The sequence below is a fragment of the Cibotium barometz genome, chromosome 19 (genome assembly GCF_041138505.1).
Source record: "Cibotium barometz isolate CiBa-2024 chromosome 19, ASM4113850v1, whole genome shotgun sequence".
NCBI classification, from domain to species: Eukaryota; Viridiplantae; Streptophyta; class Polypodiopsida; order Cyatheales; family Cibotiaceae; genus Cibotium; species Cibotium barometz.
In genome coordinates, this window is record NC_141064.1 from 22,388,971 (window position 1) to 22,409,404 (window position 20,434).

The 20,434-nt window shown below is 49.4% G+C and overlaps 1 protein-coding gene across 3 annotated transcripts in view; it reads right to left on the bottom strand.

Moving 5' to 3' along the window:
* Positions 1–20,434, bottom strand: part of LOC147628356 (E3 ubiquitin-protein ligase At3g02290-like) — a 110,534-nt gene that overhangs the window by 3,105 nt on the left and 86,995 nt on the right. The gene's annotated exons all lie outside the window — the stretch shown is intronic.

The following is a 20,434-nucleotide window of genomic DNA, read 5'->3' on the forward strand; positions in this document are numbered from 1 at the left end:
TGAGACAGCATCCACCTCAGCAGGGCATCCATGAGGATCATCTCATGGAATGTACAGGGCCTTGGCGGAGCACACTTTATACGCTATCGTGGTTGCTTGAGGCAGGAGCTTCAGAGATGCCTGGTTGGTGGCAGCATTAATATTTTGATGATGCAAGAGCACCACTTGGGTGAGAGCAGGATCCGGAGATATGGTTCGGTGATGCCTGGTAGATGGGACACTTTTTGGTCTGCAGGGTTTGGTCCTTTGGGTGGACAGGGAGGAGTATGCATGGTCATTGCAGATGTATGGCGGCAGGCCATTGTGGATCGAGGGATCATTGTGCCTGGTAGAGCACAGTATGTCATTCTGAGGATGCATGATGAGCTATTGAGTGTGCTCAACGTCTATGCGCCCAATCATGCTAGTGCCAGAGCAGAGTTATGGACCCAGGTTACGGATGCATTGCCAGAGGCCGCACATTGGTGTGTCGGGGGAGACTTCAACATGCTTGAGGACCCGGCAGATAGGGTGGGAGGCAGTCATGTTACAGTGCACGGCACGGAGCTTGCAGCTTGGGACCGGTTTTGCATGTCACTGAGGATCACTGATGCATAGCAGCATGGGGCTTTCTCCCGATCTCAGGACAGTATTAGTTTCTCTCGGTCGGATCGCCGGCAGGGAGGGACTAATCTATCACGGATTGATCGCTTTTATGTGGGCGACTGGTTAGGGGAGCGAGGGGGCTCCGTCGGCATTCTCGCTGGCACCTCATTTTCAGATCATGCGCCAGTTATATTGACATTGGGAGGAGGGGACACGGGAGCCCAGCTTGCAGTTGAGGATCCCAGAGAGGGTACTTACAGATCCCAGTCTCGCTGAGGACATTGAGAGGATCTGGCATGGATAGTCAGTGCTCTGACCAGGATGCAGCGGGCCAGTGTGCCAAGGGACTCACCGATCGTAGCTCTTTTCTACACGCTGCAGCTTTGACACGGCTGGGAGAGATTCGCGAGCGGGAGCATCGGCTGAGACGCAGCCTTGCTTCGCTACAGCGCCTTCAGGAGCAGCAGCCTGCATGTGAGTGGGTGGCGTCCCAGCTGAGCTAGGCACGCCAGGAGGTTAGAGAGGTAGAGGAGCAGAGACATGAGTTTTACTATCGTCGTCAGGCCTCTCAGTGGACGCAGCTTGGTGATAGAGGGACTGGAGAGTTTTTTGAGATCACTGGACCCCGTCATGCGCGAGCAGGACTCCGCCAGCTTGGTAGACCGGATGGATCGGTAGCTACTGAGCTCGGGGAGATCAGAGCCATTGCCACTGCATTTTATAGAGACCTGCTTTCAGCGGAGCCAGCCACCACTGAGGATCGAGATGTTGCAGACAGACTGTGTGGGCCCATGTGCAAAGGAGGGTCACAGACCGTATGCGTATAGTTCTAGGTGCGCCTCTGTCAGAGATTGAGCTTGCCGAGGCCTTGAGGGTCCTGCCGCGACATAGTTGCCCAGGGGAGGACGGACTGACGCCGGCCTTTTTTATGCGCTATTGGGACCTTTTGGGGCCAGGCCTCCGCAGGGACTTTCAGCATGTTTTGGACACTGGGGTGATGGCGCAGAGCTTTTCAGAGGGCTTGATCTATCTTATCCCCAAGGGGGAGGGAGTATCAGATTGATATTCGGCATTGGAGGCCTATTACGATCCTCAATACTGTCTACAAGGTCTTAGCAAAGGCCTTGAGTTTGAGGATCCAGCCCTTCCTGGGGTGTTGATTCATGCTACTCAGTCAGGATTTGTCAAGGAGCGCAGTATCCTTGACAACATCTTTACTTTCTGGGAGGCGACGGCCCGAGCTAGATTTCTTGGCGAGGACTTGGTCGTGATGCTTCTCGATTTTGAGAAGGCATAAGATAGAGTTGATTGGGGTTTCTTAGAGGGCACTATGCTTCGCCTGGGCTTTGAGCCAGGATGGATCAGAGGGGTGGCGGCTCTGTATTCCACAGCTCGCAGCCAAGCGCTGATTGCAGGAGGACGGGGGCCGAGTTTTGAGCTGACCAGATCAGTCCATCAGGGGTGTCCCCTCGCCCCTTTTCTTTTTCTCTTCTTTGCGGAGGCTATGAGCATGTATTTGACGGCAGAGGAGGTTGGTTTGAGAGGACTTCAGCTCCCAGTCCGGGGGGAGGACCTGCTTGATGCTGAGTTTGCAGACGACACGGGCTTATTTTTGCATGGCCAAGAGGCCAATCTTCTTCGGGCAGAGCAGTCGCTCCAGGTTTTTAGTGCAGCTTCGGGAGCATTGATCAATTGGCGCAAGACAGTGGCCTTTTGGATCAGTAGTGCTCCCACTCCGGCATGGAGCCCGGACCCCGGTTTTAGATGGATTCCTCCAAGCACAGCAGTGCGGTATTGGGGATGCCACAGTGGCCTAGATTTGTCACCTGAGCAGCAGATTGCCCCGCTTCTTCTAAGCATTCGGAAGAAGCTTTTGTATTGGAGTACAGCTCGACTATCCTTGGCTGGGAGGGTGTTGGTGGCAAATCAGGTGCTGTTAGCGACCATGTGGTACATTACGTCTTGCTGGGTTTTCTCGAGCTCTTGCATCAGCCAGGTACAGAGGCTGATCAGGAACTTTCTGTGGTCTGGGCGGGATGGTCAGCCAGCTCGGGCAAAGGTTGCATGGGCAGTTATTACACTTCCGCTGGCTCAGGGAGGTTTGGGCATTACAGATCCAGTCGATCAGAGTAGAGCCTTATTGGGGAAGCTTATTGTTCGGGGGTTGCTTCCAGGCGCTTAGCCTTGGAAAGAGCTCCTCTTGCAGCGGCTGCAGGCTCGGGCGCCCCAAGCAGGGGGTACATGGGCACCAGAGATTCGCTCGATCTTCATAGAGATGAGGAGGACAGACCTCAGTAGAGGATGGGAGGACAGATTTGCTTTGAGTATCCTCAGAGCTTGGGAGCTGCTGAGTCCGGGGCTCTCTCAGCGACCTCCTTCTTGTGTTGAGGAGCGGGCCAGACAGCCGCTCATCTGGAGCCCAGCGGTTCGCACAGAGCAGGGTCATATGCTGGGTTCTCGGCCTCGTCTAGCCTAGGGACCTTTAGCGGCAGGCCCAGCTCGTAGTTTTGGAGACTGGCAGGCCTTCTGCAGTCTCCTAGAGGAGATCCAGGTGGAGAGGCTGAGTCACTTCAGAGGGGGGTTGATTATGAGGGATGATATTCAGGAGGCACTCACAGAGGAGTGGTTCACGCCTCTCGAGCCAGTGGCCCCACGGTGGATGGGAGCCTTTACACAGTTGGAGATCCTGATTGCAGTCAGAGCTTGCACTGAGGATGGCAGTTGCCTCTACTATGAGATTCAGGATGAGGGCAGACTTCAGAGAGTGGAGGTGGAGTCGCCTTTGGTTGCAGAGTGCACCTTTCAGAGGATTCGGGTAGTGGCCGCCGCTTCTCGGAAGTGGCATATTGACCCCGACCCTGCAGATGTGCTCCCGGATTGGCGCATATGGGCATATGCAGCGCGCCCCTTGGCCCGGCTACACTGGGACCCTGGGGAGTACGAGTGGCATGATCCTTATGCATCCCTTGAGGCCAGTTACGGAGAGATTACAGGCAAAGGAGATCAGTGTATCTTACTACCCTACACAAAATAATGTTGCAGATCTATTACAAAGGCTTTTTGCCTAGAGAGCAGTTTGAAGCTTTCCGAAAAGCTTTAGGCTTGCTCTCATAGGGACAGTGATTTGCTACCTTTTATAGGTTCACACTTACACTATAGGGGAGTTTCGAAGGCAAATGCACACTTATGTAGTGTTATATGTGAACAGGACCTAACCAAGGGTACTTTTTCCCATGTGGTTTTTCCCCTTGGATATCTAGTGTGAAAGGACACATCTATTGCTTTGTACTTTCATATTATTATGGATGTGATGTGCGTGGAAGGTTGGCTCTACCACCTCCATTGATCCTCACTCTCAATATCTGTGTACTCTGTCCATCTCCTTCTCCGTGTGACTCCGTCAGCTGAAACCCTAACTCTCCATGTGTGAGTGTAGGTTTCCAACAGTTAGCTCGACATCATTGTAGCTCTTCCCTCCATCATGGAGGAGGATGGTACTATTGTTGGATGAGGCATGCAATCCTTCTATTAGCCAGATGGTTGTGTACCACCCTATTTTCTCCAGAAAAAGATCCTTCTATTAGTTACAAACAAACATCCAACCATGGGGGACTACAACTCTCCATAGAGGTAAGGTTCTCAAAGAAGAGGGAGGGAGTGCTCCCTAGCCAATCTAAAAAAAATTTCTCACTAGTGGATTGCCTGGTATCATAATCACCAGCCCAGCTTGAATCACTGTATGCATAAAGCTGCAAGCTGCTCCCTTGGGATAGATTAAACCAAGATCCAGGGTACCTTGCGGCATAATCTGCAAATCCTCTGCTCTCTGTTCACTCCTATGGCTTTCCCAGTCTCTATGTGTAGGCAATGGGATGAGACTTTGATCTGGCCTATGGCAATCCTCATGGCATGTGACATGTGGACGTCCATGTAGATGGCTCGCCTAACAAAGCCATCTTCGGTGAGTTGAAGGAGATGGTCTTGGTAGAAGGCCATCTTCGAGCCAAGATCAGCTGCTGCACGCGTCACCCAAGTGTCCCGAATATGTTGCCTGAAGAGGTCCAACCGGCTGACCGCTTGATCTCTCCTTGTGTGATCTGTGGGAGAGGGGAGGCGAGGTCATACTCTAGTGTTGGGAAGCGGTCTATCTGTATACAATGTGATGTGAACCCTACAGACACTTTTGAAAACCAAGTGTCATGCCCTTTTTCTGCTGCTAGTACCCGTGAAGCCTCCATGGCTAGATGGTGGTACCCGTAAGGGCCCATCTCCTGCACTCGGTGGATGTATGAGATGGTCTGGAAGAGGGCATCTACCTCCATCAGTGGTGTGGCAAACTCTGCTCTCACAATCTCATGTGGCACTAATGGTTTATTGGATGCGGATCATGCGTGAGAACATCATGATCTGAGGCCTCTCCATTTGTCTGGTGATAGGTCACGTCCCCAAAAGGCCGTGCCATACATCAATGTGGGTGTGACTAGTTTGTCAAACAACCAGTGCTTCACCCTAGGCTCTTGGAATTGAGCTTGGAAGAACTCCCACTCCAGCAAGGCCAATGCTGCAAACCATCAAGTCAGCCGGGCATCTGCTGTTGATAACATGGTGTCCTTGGGCACGCTGAATATCACTCCAAGGTAGGTGTATGAGGTGACAATGTCAGCTGGATCTCCCCTGTATGTGAAGCTCTGGTCCCTAGGGTGTGCCAGAGAGGTGTGAAAACCATCACCTTGGTCTTGCCAAGGTTGACTGTTAGGTCCTGCTGTGAACACAACTCCTGTAGAGCACTCAGATGGCTCTGCAATCCAGCCACTGAATCTGAAATGAGGACTGTCATTTGCATATAGCAGTAGAGGGTTCAGTATGCCACACGTCTACGACATAGGGCACTGGCCCTAGGAACAGTGAGTGTCTGAGGACCTATGGTTGAGACCTTGCCTATAGGCCGAGTCGGGATGGGAGTCTAGTGTCCGGCCGGGCGCTTGTGTGAAGGCAGCCAGTGTGGCCACTCACTTATAAGTGAGGTTGCAAGCCTCATTACGGGGGTACCCACTAGCTGGAGAGCTGGTGCGAGTAGCCCAAGGGCCATGCGTAGCACGAGGTCACCCCAAGGGGGGTGTGGCTAGGTGGTATGGGACGCCTTGGTCTTAGCGGTGCGGGCGCATGTCCCAAGACACAGGACCCCAGCACGGGGGAGCTGCCGGATGGTGGCTATTGACAGGTGGTTTGTCCGACTCATGCCTATAGGTGTTCCCATAGCTAGGCGTCGGTCTACATGGGTGTTTCATGGTATCAAAGCCAGCCTAGTTGCATGATGGGAATGTATGCGCGCACATGGTGATAGGCTTTTGAGTCAGGATATGTTTACGCTTCATGCTGAAGTGTTAATTGATTAATGGTAATATGCTTTTTTGTAAGAGTTGTAGGTGCAGGGATTCTCTTTTCTTTGCAGAATGAATTGTAGGGCAGAATCTTCTTTTAAGAAAAAGAGAGAAAGGCCAGCAGGTTTTCGTGAATTTAAAAAAACGATCTTTTTATTTTTCAATTGATGCAGTCTTTGCTTGGTATTAGTAACTTATGGTGCTGCAAGCCAGGCACGCCAGGAGGTTAGAGAGGCAGAGGAGCAGAAACATGAGTTTTACTATCGTCGCCAGGCCTCTCAGTGGACGCAGCTTGGTGATAGAGTGACTGGGGTGTTTTTTGAGATCACTCCGCCATGCTCGAGCAGGAGTCCGCCAGCTTGGGAGGCCGGACAGATCGGTAGCTACTGAGCCTGGGGAGATCAGAGCCATTGCCACTGGGTTCTATAGAGACCTGCTTTCAACGGAGCCAGCCACTGAGGCTCGGGATGCTTGCAGACAGACTGTGTGGGCCCATGTGCAGAGGAGGGTCACAGATCGTATGCGTACAGTTCTAGGTGAGCCTCTCTCAAAGGTTGAGTTTGCTGAGGCCATGAGGGTCCTGCCGCGCCATAGTTGCCCAGGGGGGGACGGATTGACGCCTGCCTTTTTTATGCGCTATTGGGACCTTTTGGGAACAGGCCTCCGCAGGGGCTTTCAGTATGTTTTGGACACTGGGATGGTGCCACAGAGCTTTTCAGAGGGCTTGATCTTTCTTATCCCCAAGGGCGAGGGAGTATCAGATGATATTCGGCATTGGAGACCTATTACGATCCTCAATACTGTCTACAAGGTCTTATTAGCAAAGGCCTTGAGTTTGAGGACCAGCCTTTCCTGAGGGAGTTGATTCATGCTACCCAGACAGGATTCGTCAAGGAGCGTAGTATCCTTGACAACATTTTCACCTTCTGGGAGGCGACGGCCCGAGCTAGATTTCTTGGTGAGGACTTGGTCGTGATGCTTCTCGATTTTGAGAAGGCATACGATAGAGTCGATTGGGGTTTCTTAGAGGGCACTATGCTTCGCCTGGGCTTTGAGCCAGGTTGGATTAGAGGGGTGGCGGCTCTATATTCCACAGCTCGTAGCCAGGTGTTGATTGCAGGAGGACGGGGGCCGAGTTTTGAGCTGACCAGATCAGTCCGACAGGGGTGTCCTCTCGTCCCGTTTAAAGGTTGCTTGGGCAGTTATTACACTTCCGCTGGCCCAGGGAGGCTTGGGCATTATAGATCCAGTCGATCAGAGTAGAGCCTTATTGGGGAAGCTTATTGTTCGGGGGCTGCTTCCAGGCGCTGAGCCTTGGAAAGAGCTTCTTTTGCAACGGCTGCAGGCTCGGGCTCCCCCAGCAGGGGGCACTTGGGCACCAAAGATTCGATGGATCTTCATAGAGATGAGGAGGACAGGCCTCAGTAGAGGATGGAAGGACAGATTTGCTTTGAGCATCCTGAGAGCTTGGGAGCTGCTGAGGCCGGGGCTCTCTCAGAGACCTCCTTCTTGTGTTGAGGAGCGGGCCAGACAGCCGCTCATCTGGAGCCCAGCGGTTCGCATAGAGTAGGGTCATATGCTGGGTTCTCGGCCTCGTCTAGCCTGGGGACCTTTGGCGGCACGCCCAGCACGTAGCTTTGGAGACTGGCAAGCCTTTTACAGTCTTCCAGAGGAGATCCAGGTGGAGAGGCTGAGTCACTTCAGAGGGGGGTTGATTATGAGGGATGACATTCAGGAGGCACTCACAGAGGAGTGGTTCACGGCTCTCGAGCTAGTGGCCCCACGGTGGATGGGAGCCTTTACACAGTTGGAGATCCTCATTGCTGTCAGAGCTTGCACTGAGGATGGCAGATGCCTCTACTATGAGATTCAGGATGAGGGCAGACTTCAGAGAGTGGAGGTGGAGTCGCCTTTGGTTGCAGAGTGCACCTTTCAGAGGATACGAGTAGTGGCCGCCGCTTCTCGGAAGTGGCATATTGACCCAGACCCTGCAGATGTGCTCCCGGATTGGCGCATATGGGCATATGCAGCGCGCCCCTTGGCCCGGCTACAGTGGGACCCTGGGGAGTACGAGTGGCATGATCCCTATGCATCCCTTGAGGCCACAGAGATCACCTTTTTACAGTATACTGTTCGGCTGGGGCGGCATATTTTGACAGTGCGGAGGATGGTCTCTCTAGCTGCAACGGGGCACTCGCGGCTACAGGGGCTCTCACAGGAGTTCCTGGAGGATTTTTGGGCCCGGCTCTCAGCTAGTTGACAGGCCCGCAGGATCTCGACTTTCCAGTGGGGCTGGCCGCCCACACAGGGGCTCAGCAGTTGGCACCTGGCTTGTCTACAGCGGTCTTCCGGCGGCCTGCGTCCGATGCGGCCACCCTATGGAGACACAGAGACATTGCCTATGGGATTGCCCTCAGGCGCAGCAGATTTGGCAGCGGATGCTGCGTATTCTGGCCCCCCTCTCTCCAGAGGGTATGTTTACGTGGAGTGCCGCTGCTTGGTCGACTTCGTCAGGGCTTGCTATGAGCTATGAGACGGAGCAGGACAGTCAAGCCATCAGATTCATTAGGGGCCAACCTCGCCTTGTTCCTTCACCGGATTTCTCGTCCGCCAGCTGGACACAGGAGAGGGATCTACGATGGGAGCTCCTCAGCAGCCTCACCATCTGGTTCACCTGGAGGGCCCGGTGTTTCAGGGCCTTTGAGGGGAGACTGGAGCCACCAGCAGAGACTGTACGGGGGATTTGGTAGGAGTTGGTCCACACCCTGCGAGGACAGTATGACCGCATCCGGGGCGACTCGGATGAGGCGATCTTGCGGTGCCAGGCCTTTCACACCACCTGGCGCAGCGGCCCCTTCTATACTCTACACGCGGGGTCCCCCCGTTGGCATTACAGGCCACCTATTTGGCTTTTCCCCCCTCCTATTGTATGATTTAGCCCCTCAGTTCTTTGTACTGATGCTTGTACTTTTCAGCACCTAGGGAGAGTCTCCCGGGCTGCCTTGCTTTGTTCACTCCTCTGTTTTTCTTGTGAGCAAGAGAGGATCTTTTGTAGCCCTACGGGCGTTTTTATATAACTAATGAAAGGATCTTTTCTCGGAAAAAAAAAAAACTTATGGTGCTGCAGGGATTTTTGGCACAAGACGGAAAAAAAAAGCGGGATGATTTCTTTAATTCATAAGGCTTTTTTTTAAAAAAAATTCTGCAGATTTTCCCTCTCTTTATTCTTTTTCTCACTGTAGCACGTAGCTCCCACTGGCAGCCAGCATGGCAGCCACAAGTACAGTCGGTTGCCTTATTGGCAGCCAAGTGGGCAGCCCCCTCACAAAACCCACAAGTCGGCTGCTCCACGTAAGGGTTGAAGGTCGGGATAACATGAGAGATAATCACGCATCTGCGTGTGCTTTTCCAAGAGAAAGAGAAAAGATTGCGAACCTTCTTCTGGAGAGGGGGTCAGAGTGTGCCTTTCCAAAGAGAGAGGGAAGATCGTGAATCTTCTTCTGGAGGCGCTTCAGGAGAGAGAGGGTCATGATCCTTTCGTGAGAAAGAGAGAGAGTCATGGAGAGTGAAAAAGTTCTAGAAAAAAAAGCAACGTAAGTTTTTTTTTGAGAATGTTAAATTTCTTTAGTTTTTTTAAAGAAAACGTGACCTTAATTTTTTTTTTAAAAAAAATTGGCCACTTTAGTGTGAGCCCTGCAGAAAATTGAAACATCAATAAAAAACTTCCAGAGAGTTTAAAAACTCTACAGAACTTAGATTTTCTCTCTGAAAAGCACCCTCTCTCGCCTGTAAACTCAAGTACGCACCCACACACACACACACAGCTTCCCGCGCACATGCCGACACCATGTGCGAGCTTGCCTTCGTTTTCCGGGACCGGAAAAAGGAGAAAACAGCATTTTTTTTTTTTTAATCTTCTCGATCCGTTCTCTTATGGAATCGTCCGACTCAGCTACCCAACGGGATAAGACTCCTGGTAATACTCCTATACCTTTTACTCATGCCATTTATTCATGGATTATGTCGAGTTTTCAGAATCTTGAGCAACGCATTGCCGCTCTTGAGAACACGAATGTTCAGATGAATATTCGTTATACCTCATATGAAGCGGCTATGCACAGCATGAATTCGCGGGTTGCCGCCTTAGAACGGTCTGAGAAGTCGGCGACTCTCAGCCTTGCTAATGCTGAAACCCTCTTGAAGCAAGTACAGACGCAGCTTGCTATTGCCACTCAAGTTGCTTCTCGTCCTTGGTCTGGGCCGAGCACGACACTGCCGTATAAAACGACACACTTCTCCAATGAGGAGAAAGAATGTACAGAGTCGGCAGTGCACAATTGGCTCCATCAGTGGACGACCTATTTCGACCTCCATGGTGAAACCAATGAGCGTAGGATTCAGATGATCCCACTTTACTTGAAAAGTAAAGTGCTCACGTGGTGGCGTGATATGTCACAAAAGCCTACGACACGGGCTGATTTTGCAGGAAAGTTTAAAAAGGATTTTGCCAAGATGGATCCCCTTAAAGCGTATGACAAGCTGCAAAGCTTGTCGATGAAGACACTTACTTTTGACAAGTATACTACTTGCTTTAAGGAGGCCCTTACCTTTTGTAAGGTTGATCCTACCCATGCTGTGCATATGTATTTGTTGGGTTTGCATGGGGATTATCGCTGGACATTGATAAAAGATAAACCTTTGACCGACCTCGAGGGGGCCATGTCAAAGGCATGGTCGTTCCATTTGATAAATGGACACTTGTATAAGAAGAAAAAGAACCAGGACCAGAGTGGTGAAGGTTCTTCTTAAAAGAGATCCCGTCATGACCGTAAAGCGTCCAAATTTCCGTCGAAGCCCTTTTCCTCAGACAATGTGAAGTCTGAAAAAAAGGAGAAGTCTTTCAAGAAGAAAGCTAAGAATGCGGCGATTGCTGAGGCTGTCCAGAAAGGTGCTTGCTTCTCGTGTGGGAAGCAAGGCCATGAGATTAAAGACTGCCCAACCAAGAAGGCGAAAAAGTAACAGGGCCGCCCATCAATCCAGCTACACGAGATCTCAAGTAACTCTGATATTTTAAGTATTGAAATTCACCACTTAGCGCACAGTTCGTGCACAGGTTGTAAGTTCAGTACTCAAGTGTTTGAGAAGCATGATCTTTTCCGATTCCCTGTGACTGTGCTTCTGGAATGGGAGTACTCACAATTTTGTTGATGCAAAATTGGTCCAGATGCTGAGCCTGCCAACACGGCCAAGTGATCATGAATACAGTGTAAAGATGGCTCATGGTGAGGAAATGGACGTGTGGAATCAGATGGTTCCCGACCTCGAGCTCGAGCTAGCGGACTACAAGGAGAAATTAGATTTTCATATCATGCACGGATGTCATTCTAGGGATCCCCTTGTTTTATGACAAACAGGATACATTGTATATAGATTATGTACATCACACTCTTGCGTTTGTTAAGCAAGATTATCCTAATCTATTTCTCTTTGTAATCAAGTTTAGTAAATAATGGATTTGCCGTTCAATTGTGTATGTTGAATTTTATTATTGTCTTCTGTCTTTATTTGATGATTCTATAGTTCTTGGTATTACAGTAACTGAATTTCGGTAGAGTGTCTGCTGTTCGTCTGACGAATCTCGTTGTTCCAAGCAACCATACTGATTTCAAGGACGTATTTCCTAGTTTACCTCAATCCAAGGGCATGGATCATGCCATTGAAGTGGCAATGGGTAGTCAACCCTTCTCTAAGCAACCTTATCAGTTCAGTAAGACCGAAGAGGATGAGATTCAGAGACAAATGACTGATTACCTTGAACGTGGATTTGTCACACCAAGTAAGTCTCCATGGGGAGCGCCGGTGTTACTTTCTAGGGTCTAAACAAATTGACAATCAAGAATAGATATCCACTTCCTTGCATGGACGATTTGATTGATCGACTCCAAGGCGCCAGATATTTTTCTAAGATTGACCTGCGATCAGGTTATCATCAAAAAAGAATCACACCAGAAGATGTCGATAAAAAAGGATTTCATACACGGTATGGTCATTACGAGTTTTTGGTCTTGCCTTTTGGCTTGACCAATGCTCCAGCCACGTTTCAGCAAATGATGAACGATTTGCTGAGACTGTTTCTAGATAAATTTGTTGTTGTATTTCTTGATAACATCTTGATTTATAGCAACAATTTATCTCAACATGCGAGACATATTCGCATGGTTCTCGAAGTACTAAGAACAGAGAAGCTTTATGCAAAAGCTTCTAAATGCGAGTTCTTTAAAAGAGAACTCTTGTATTTGGGTCATATCATTACTCGAGATGGAATTGGAGTTGATCCGGAAAAAGTTGGAGTTGATCCGGAAAAACTGGACAAGGTACGGAATTGGCCGATTTTGAAGAATCTGCACCAAGTGAAGTCGTTTTTAGGCTTCATCGGATTTTCCCGTAAGTTTATCAAAGAGTATTCCATAGTTGCCGCGCCACTCACGCAACTTTTAAAAGGGGGAAAGAAACGTCCGAAGGGTTCGGGTCCTTACCGCAAGGCTAGTCCTCCTGTTGAGTGGAATAAGCACCTTGATAAGAGTTTCAAGGCGTTGAAACACTTGGTTACTACCGCACCTATGTTGCATCTTGTCGACCCTAGCAAGCCTTTTGCCGTTGAGATGGATGCTAGCGACTATGCGATTGGTGCAGCACTTTATTAGGATTGACGTCCTGTTGCATTCGAGAGCAAGAAGCTTTCCGATGCGGAAGTGCATTATCCCAGGTGGGTTGAACTTGTGCAAGAGTTTGACTTTGAGATCCGCTATAGAAAAGGATCCAGCAATAGAGTTTCGGATGCCCTCAGTCGGATTCCTGAAGTGAATGCCTTGTCTATGGCTGAAATCTCTCTCTCTCTCTCTCTCTCTCTCTCTCTCTCTCTCTCTCTCTCTCTCTCTTCGTGGGCTATGCTGTTCCGATCGCCATTTTGGTAAGATCTGGAACGAGGTCAAATGTGGACGTGGCTCGCATATAGGTTTGGGTAGTCCGAAAACCCAAGTGAGTCACGTAGAAGAGATGAGACAGAAACAATACTCCATTCAAGGAGGGTTACTGTTTCAAAACTGGAGAGTCTGTGTGCCGGATGTCGATGAAGTTCGACAAAAGATTTTGTTCGAATGTCATGACGTCCCTAGCAATGGGCACCCAGGCATCCAAAGAACTCTCCCATTGGTTAAAAGATTTTTCTACTGGCCTAAAATGCGAGCATACATAGAGAACTATGTGAAGAAGTGTAACCAATGCTAGGTCAATAAGGCAGAGCATCTTAGAAAGGTTGGTTTACTTAATCCATTGGAGATTCCCGACACGAAGTGGCAGAGTATCTCAATGGATTTTATTGTTGGTTTACCACGTACTAATCGTGGGAATGATGCCATTTGGGTAGTCGTGGATAGAGTCACAAAGATAGCAAAGTTTACACCAACGAAATCGACGATAAAAAAGCCCCAAGTTGGCTATTTTGTTCGTCGATCATCTATATAGATTATATGGATTACCAGAAGATATTGTTAGTGATTGAGATTCGAAGTTCACTGCACATTTCTAGCATCGAGTTTTTGCTCATCTTGGGACCAAGTTGAGCATGTCCTCCTCTGATCATCCTAAGACTGAGAGGACAAATCAAACTTTGGAGGACATGCTAAGAGCATACGTCTCCTTGAGGCAATCTGATTGGGAACGGTACCTTCCACAATTGGAATTTGCCTACAATAGTAGTAAGCATTCAGCTACCAGATTTAGCCCTTTCATGCTGATGTATGCATTTGAGCCTAAATCTTTGATTGTTGTGGGCTTAGAAAAGGTCCAAGATGGCCAAGCTCAAGATTTCTTGTATGATATGCAAGAGATGCTCGAATTGGCTAAGGATAGTGTAAGGACTGCTTGTAAAATAGTTATCACTTACGCTAACCAAAAAAGGTCTCCTAGAACTCTTGATGTTGGACAATGGGTTTACCTAAAGATACCCAAAGATTCCAAGACAATGCGAACTAGTAAACATAACAAGCTGTCAACTAGATTTTGTGGTCCATTTAAGCTCACAAAAAAGATTAGCTCGGTGGCATACCAGCTAGCTCTTCCACCACATGTGACTAAACATCCAATCTTTCATATCAGCCGCCTTAAAGAAAAATTAGGTGAAGCTGATAATGTTGTTCTTGTTGAGGAAGATGTTTGGGAAGATATCCAAACGGATTATATTCCTCGTGAACCAGAGGCAGTATTAGATAAACGTACCCATCACTCTAGGCATAATGCTTATGACGAGTACCTGATCAAGCGGAAGGGTAGATGTGAAAGGTTTGCTACTTGGGAATCCATGAGAAATTTGAAATCTCAATTTCCCCAATTCATTGCTGAGGACATCAATGATCCTAAAGGGGGGAAGTATGTTACGTCCACGACATAGGGCCACTGGCCCTGGGCACAGTGAGTGTCTGAGGACCTATGGTTGAGAGACCTCGCCTGTAGGCCGAGTCGGGATGGGAGTCCACTGTCCGGGTGGCACGTGTGTGAAGGCGGCCAGTGTGGCCACTCACTTATAAGTGAGGTTGCAAGCCTCATTACGGGGGTACCCACTAGCTGGAGAGCTGGTGCGAGTAGCCCGAGGGCCATGCATAGCACAAGTTCACCCCGAGGGGGTGAGGCCAGGTGGTATGGGACGCCTTGGTTTTAGCGGTGCAGGCGCATGTCCCGGGACGCAGGACCCCAGCACGGGGGAGCTGCCGGATGGTGACTATGGACGGGTGGTTTGTCCGACTCATGCCTATAGGCGTTCCCGTAGCTAGGCGTCGGTCTACGTGGGCGTTTCGGCCACCAAAGCTTTCAATGAAGTTTGAGATCTCATCAATGTATAAGCCAAACAAAGTCAGAGAGAGCGGGCAGTCATGCTTCACCCAAAACGTGCTAGAGATCTCAGATGGCATCCCAACATGCGCTCTTACTCATCCAATGATGGACTTGTATAGGGCAATAATGCTCCATGTCATCTTGGAAGGTACCTCCATGTCTTGTAGTCTCTGTAGTAGGCGGGCACACGGCACCATGTCAAACGCCTTGTGGAAATCCACAAAGCAACATTAATCTTCTTACTGGATGCCTTTCCTTCCTCAATGATGGCTTTGAGTGTGAAGACGTAATCTAGTGTCGAATGTGCCTGCCAAAAGCCTGCCTTCCCCCAGGCCCTCCATCCTTGAGTCTCTGCTAAGGAACTCAGTTGCATCTCCACAACGGACCCATAGAACTTAGCCAATGTGTGGCCCAATCATGATGGTGCAATTGTTACTGGGTTCAAGGGGGTCTCCCACCTTCGGGATGGGGGTGATGGTGTTGGTCATCCACGTGAGTGGGAAACCCTCACATAAAGCACGGTTGAACATGTGAGCCAAGAGCTGGGCCAATGCATCATGTTGGGTGACATCATGTTGTTCCTGTTGGAACGAGATTGCTCTTCACTGAGCAAGAGAGTCACAAGGTTGTCAAAAGTGACCGCATTAGGTGCATTGCCAGCCAACAACCGCAAAGTGGAACGAGATTGCTCTTCACTGAGCAAGAGAGTCACAAGGTTGTCAAAAGTGACCGCATTAGGTGCATTGCCAGCCAACAACCGCAAAGTGGAACGAGATTGCTCTTCACTGAGCAAGAGAGTCACAAGGTTGTCAAAAGTGACCGCATTAGGTGCATTGCCAGCCAACAACCGCAAAGTGGTACCAAATGTCTGATAAGAGTCCGGCAAATTACGCAAAACTATCTGAACAAGATAGCTATCTGTCAAGACCTCATCAATGTTAATGAGCTGCTCTCGTAGGTCTTTCACATGCATAAGGTACTCATCGATAGAGTCACCTTCAAGCATGGGGTCAGTCACAAGCTTGCCCCGAAGGTAAGCTACACGAGCCTCATTCCGACCTGAATACAACGCCGCCAAGGTATCCCAAGCACCCTTTGCAGTGGTGCAAGAACAAATGTGCGGAATGATATGCCTACGGCACGAGAGAGCAATCAATGCATGGGCCTGAGCATCCCTAGCATCCCAAGTACGCTGCTGCTGAGTAGGAGGAAGACGAGGAGGTGGACCTGCATGAGGATGAGCGGGAATCACTTCACCTTCCGCTGGAGCAAGTGCAAGAGCACACTCCTCAGTGCCATCCACATACAACCATACATTTTTGGCAACCAAAACATGATGCATCATATAAGCCCACATAGGTTGTCCCCATTGAGCTTGTCCTCTTGAGATAGCATTCCAAAGAGGTCATTATTACTGTTGGCCATGATAGTACAGCAAATCTGTCACAAGTCACCAAGAGTAGGCAATGCCCAGCAAAACCGTAAGAATGCAGGAGATAAATAGCAGGATAACCAATGGACTGAAAGGTAACTCCTTCACCACGAGAAATACATATGCATGTCCCAAATCTGCAAGTGTACTACACAATGATGCAAATCTGTCAAAGTGTCCACAATGGCATACATATACTGCAGCAAACCACAAATGTATACATGTGCCGTGAGAAACACAATCAGCTGACACCTGTAAAAGCTGCAAGTGCGCAAATCCTCGCAGGTAAATTGGTCGAATGCTCCAAAAATGGGCTCAATGTAGAAAAGACCTAATTTTTAGGCAACCAATTAGACCAGATCTGAATCGGATCTGCACCTGTCTGCTAATGCGATTGTCACCTGTACCAAATGCTGTAATGCCCAAAAATTGGGGGAAATGCCCCAATGCTAACCAAATGTGCCTATAATACCCAAAAAATTGGGGGAAATGCCCCAATGCCAACCAAATGTGCCTATAATACCCAAAATTGCCTGCAATAGTGCCAATTTTTGCAAAATCCACAAATTTCTAGTGCAATTATGCACCAAATATGCTGAAATCAATGCAAATGTGTGCCAATGTTGCAATTTCAGGCTCAATGGTAAAAAGCCCCAAATTTCAACTGGCAAAAATTTGCAAATTCAGGTCAAAAAATTGCAAATCCCTCAAACCTTGCAATGTTGGGTAGATCTGAAGGTGAAGGCGTCAATGTTGCGTACTAAGCGCAGATTTGGGCTGGATCAACACCGTGAAGGCGGCGGCGGCCAAACGACGGCGGCCAAACGTACAAGCGGCGCAGTGTACAGGCTACAACAGGGCACGACGATGGCAACGACGGGTACAGTCAGCGGGTGGCATTGGGCAGATGATAGGCGGCGCCAGATCTAGATCTAGGGCGGGACGGCGCAGATCTGGGCCACATACGATGCAGGGGCGACGGTAGCATGACACTATTGCAGGCGACGACGGCGATGCAGGGGAGACGGGCATATGCGCACAGATTTGACAAGGCGACAAGCGGATCTGAGCTGCGAACGGAGATCTGAAGGCGGCGGCGTCGCACAGCGCGGATCCAACAGCAGAGGCGGTTGAGGGAGACGGCTGCGGCGCACAGCAGAGGGCGACGGTGCAGGTACAATCGACGTTGGTACAACAACGTACAGGCGGCGTCGTACAACTCGTAAACAGCGTACAGACGCACTGTTAAAGCAGGTACGGGCAGTATAGTTCGCCAACAGGAGGGGAGAGAAAAACACGACTTTTTTTAAAAAAAAAATTAAGAGTGTGGCGTGTAAAGTGTGCAATAGGTTGAAGCACTCCAGCACGTGGGTAAACCCTAACCCTAATGTTGGGGGTCAATAGAGTGTAACCCTAACCAGGCTCTGATACCAATGTTGGGTAGGAGGAAAGCTAGCCTGCACACACACACACACAACCTCAAGCACAGAGAAACGTGAGAGTGTTGGAAAAGATGTACTCAATAATAATATAAAATGAAAGTACAAGTGAGTACTAAAAGGCCTAGGGCAAAGTGCCCAACACACATAAGTGTGTTCACACCGTGAAAAAACATGTGTCCAATCACAGGGAAAAAGTGCCCGTGAGTAAGCTGGGTTCACACCTGAACTAGCCGGGAGTGGCTGGGAGTGGACATGACCAACATCTGCGACATGAAAGATGTGTTCAGCTAGAAGCCCTTCGTGATCCGGGGATCGGCCACTTCATGGCTTTGAGCACCATCACCTTCGTGAAGAAAGTGAATGTGGTGGGATGAGGATCTAGTGGATGGGCTTCGATCCTTTGAAAAGCCTTCCTTCTTTCAGTTTCACCGTCCGGAATGCCAAGCTTCTCCTCACTCGACAAATGCATAGGATCCCTACTCTCAAGCCTCATTGAGAGAGCTATGATATTTCTCCAGTGATACAGCGTAGATATTGGCATAGACTTTGGCACTCATATAGAAGGAGCCAGATCTCTCATTTCTTTTGGTTATTCTTACATGGTGGTCTCCCCAACAATCAGTGGAGATCGGTTTTCAGTGTAGCACCTTCCTGTCCTAAGTGTGCGGCAGATTTTGAGACTGTACAACATTGTTTATGGGGATGCAGCTCTGCACAACAGATTTGGGGTTCCATAGCCCAATGTATGGGCAAATTGAGTGGCCAAGCCATGCATGTGACTTGGGGGGCAGTTGCTTGGCTCTCCCAGTCCGGTCCGCAGCTTTTTTATGAGGGCAGTGGTACATATTCTGCTATTTTCATTCGTAGAGGTATTGCCCAACATGGTTTATTGCAGGATGTCCCTCACTCTGATTATACACCCCCCAAACAGAGGATTGACACCAGTTGGGAGATTGTTGCCAGTACAGCATGGCAGATCTGGAGAGCTAGATGCACGGAGGCTATTGAGGGTGTCCAAATTTTTGGATTTTAGTGCATTAGTACTATATGGGATGATATCATCCATACTCTTATGGCTACTTGGGCTCATATTCAAGGGCCCTCTCGTTCTGCGCAAGCAAAGCGCGTGATATTTATGCGGGAGTGGAACAATGGCATCTTCTTTTCCTCTAGTACCACAAGTCTTTCATGGCATCATGATGCTCCTCGGTGGTTGAAATCACCTTACATATTGGGGTGATTCTATTCTTTTCTGGCTTATAGCTGTGATTGTTGTATGTATTTTTCATACTTAATAGAAGTCTCTTTCTGGGGAAAAAAAAATCAAGCATGGGCTAATGAGTATTATTGCCGAGAGGTCTCCCTCAACTACGTCATCTTGGGGGGGGGGGGGGGGGCTCCCGGTCCGAGGTAACTCCTCTCAGTCAAGCGGGTCCGGAGCAGCCCAAGGTAGGTCCACCGGATCCACTTTATAGGTGTCCTCCTCCTCCTGGGTCCGGAAGAAGTTGGTGATGGTTGGCTGGTGAGGGAGGGGTCGAGGTGGCTAGGACCGGATCTCTCTCAAGAAAGTGTCCATGTGTCTCCGAAGCTCGAGCAGGAAGAGCCCTAGGCAACGCTGGTCCACGAAGTCAATGATCCTGGAGAGTGGGCCAAATCCCTTATGGAACAGAATAAAACCTCCTATAGATCTCATAGTATACTGGGCAGCGACATATGTAATGCTCCTCTGTCTCAACCTGTGTGGCATAATCGGCAGATCTCCTCCCTAGGTCTCCATACGAGCTCCCCGGCTCTGAAGACGTGCTCTATCTCCACTGTGAGGCGGTGGGAAGAAACCCGTATCTATCCACTTGCAATCTGCATGACATGAGACATGTGAGCACTTAGGTAGCCCGGCTGCTGGATGAATCCATTCTCACTGAGAATGAGGAAGTGACCTCTGTAGAAGTATCTTCGGTGGGAGCTCCGAAGATACTTAGGTTGCCCAGCTGCTGGATGAATCCATTCTCACTGAGCATGAGGAAGTGATCTTTGTAGAAGTACATCTTCGGTGGGAGCTCCTAAGGTGTGATCCATGTGCAGTGGATGTGGAAGCTGAGAAGATCTCACCCCCCAAGACTTCCACAAGGCCTGTGTGACAGGTTGACTAGAGGCAGTCAGTAACAATGGGCTTTTTTCTCAGGTAATTATAGGTGAGGCAGGCCTCTCCAGGAGAGAGGCTTGTTTGCTACCACTTTGTTTGCCAGGGCTTACCTTTGGCTCCCTTCCTTTTTTGTCCGTCTCAGTTTGTTGCAGTTAGAAAAAACTTCTTGCTGGAACATGAACACTTCTCCTGAGTTTTCAGATGATGGCACCGGCCTACTAGGAGGACAAGGAGATGAACGTCCAGTACTTTCAGATTTCTAAACTAAATCTAGAATATGTATCAATCAGCAAGAGCCACACGGTTTTTGGCGTGGCCTAGATTCCCATCAGTCTGGGCACATCATTGAGCTCCGTCACACCATTATCAGGTCCTTGGGCTGCAAATGGTGGTGCAGACATCACAGCAAAGTAGTTCCACACCCTCCTGAGCATATGCAAGAAGCTTCCCCCTACTGGAGCATAGAGTCGCTATTGGCATGTGGTGGTGGTTAACCACAAGCTCCTAGCTGCATTCTAGTGCAGTACCTCCCACTACACCTCACACACATGCACGACAAGGC